Consider the following 1,608-nt stretch of genomic DNA (forward strand, 5'->3'; position numbering starts at 1 on the left):
TAAGAGCTGACACCTGGATTATTTTCCCTTTTAACCCAATAACTGATCCCTGGAAGCCCACAATGCAGACTTTTCTGCCCAGATACAAAATGCCACCCAAACCCAGGATGAAGAAGGAAAAAGAAGGATGAAGAAGAAACCCGGGACAACACCCTGTGCCCTCCATCTTGCTTCCATCCACAACATACTAAACATCCCCAAACCTGAATTTCTCACCAAGTGATACACCTACACTGCTCTCTATAATTTATTTCACACTTTTGTGGATTCTAGTCTGTATTGAAGTGTAGGAAACTTTCTCCATGAGTGAGGGTCAAAGTCAGTGCTGCCCTGGGGGTCAGGGCACCCCAGAGCAGGCAGAGAAATATTCCCAGTACTCTGGGTTTCCACAACCACCAGCCCACCTCAGGGCAAGGGAAAGCCTGAGCACAACTTGTAGCCAAGGAACATTCATGCCTTGATTTCTGGAGCGCCCGGGTTGGCAAAGCCCTGAAATGCACAGTGGATGTCTCTCCTGGGTGGGTGCCCAGCGGCTCCTCCGCCGGTGCTGGTGGCCAGCAGCATGTGGGAAACACCAACCACTTGGTTTTGAAATTTCAGAAGTTTAATAGTAATAAAATGGTTATACAAATAGCAATATAATTAGAATAATACAATTTGAACATTTGAGATTGGACAATATGAGACAATAAAAACAAAGAGTTATTGGACAATCTGGGTACCTTTTTCTGGGCAACACAAGCCCGAAAAAGGACACAGGTTAACAGAGGATTAACCCTTAAAAACAACTGCCTGTTGCATATTCATACACCTCACACATGGTGCATAAATTCCATTCAAACACGGGATTGTCTGGTCACTGTCAGCTTCTTCCTCTTAATCCTAACAGAGTCTTCATGGCTGAGCAAGGCAGGAAGAAGTTCCTTTCTTCTGATAATGGAGCAAGAAATTCTCTGAAAGATTTAGGTGTCCTGTGGCTCCTATCTGGTGCGAGTCCTTTCTTAAATATCTTGCATAGCACAGTTTCTATTTTAACATTATGTTATAACCTAAAACTATATTTAATACCCTACTTAAGAAAATTAATATAGCATAACTTTCTAGCATAATACAATATCCATTTTAATACTTGCGAAGAGCCAATCATAAAATACACATTTTTCACAAGAAGAACTGAAATGGGAGCAAAGCCCTAAACGCCTCCCCAGTGCCAGAATTTATTCCAGCTATCGGAAACGAAGCATTAACAGCTTCAAAGGTGCAGTCCGCACTATGAGGCACCAGTGCAGCTGGAACAGAAGCACCTAAAAAGAACCTTCCAGAAGAGGCTTCAGTGCCCTCAGACCCCAAACCCGCAGCGGGCTCCGCGCGCACGGGCCCCGCCATGGCGGCGCTGGGGGCCTGCCGGGGCTTTCCCTCCGCGCCTGTTCACCGCTCGCCTGCCCGCGGCATGGGGAACGGCGCAGGGCAGAGCGGCAGCAGAGGCTCCACTAGAGCGGCACAGAGGCTCCGGCTGAGCGGCAGCCGCTGCCCTCCGCCTCCCGCCCCGCTTCGTGCCCAGCCGCGCTCGCTCGCCGCGCTTTGCCGTCAGGCAGCGCGCGGGGCGCC

This window comes from Passer montanus, unplaced genomic scaffold (genome assembly GCF_014805655.1).
Source record: "Passer montanus isolate IOZ18808 unplaced genomic scaffold, ASM1480565v1 scaffold40, whole genome shotgun sequence".
Taxonomy (NCBI): Eukaryota; Metazoa; Chordata; class Aves; order Passeriformes; family Passeridae; genus Passer; species Passer montanus.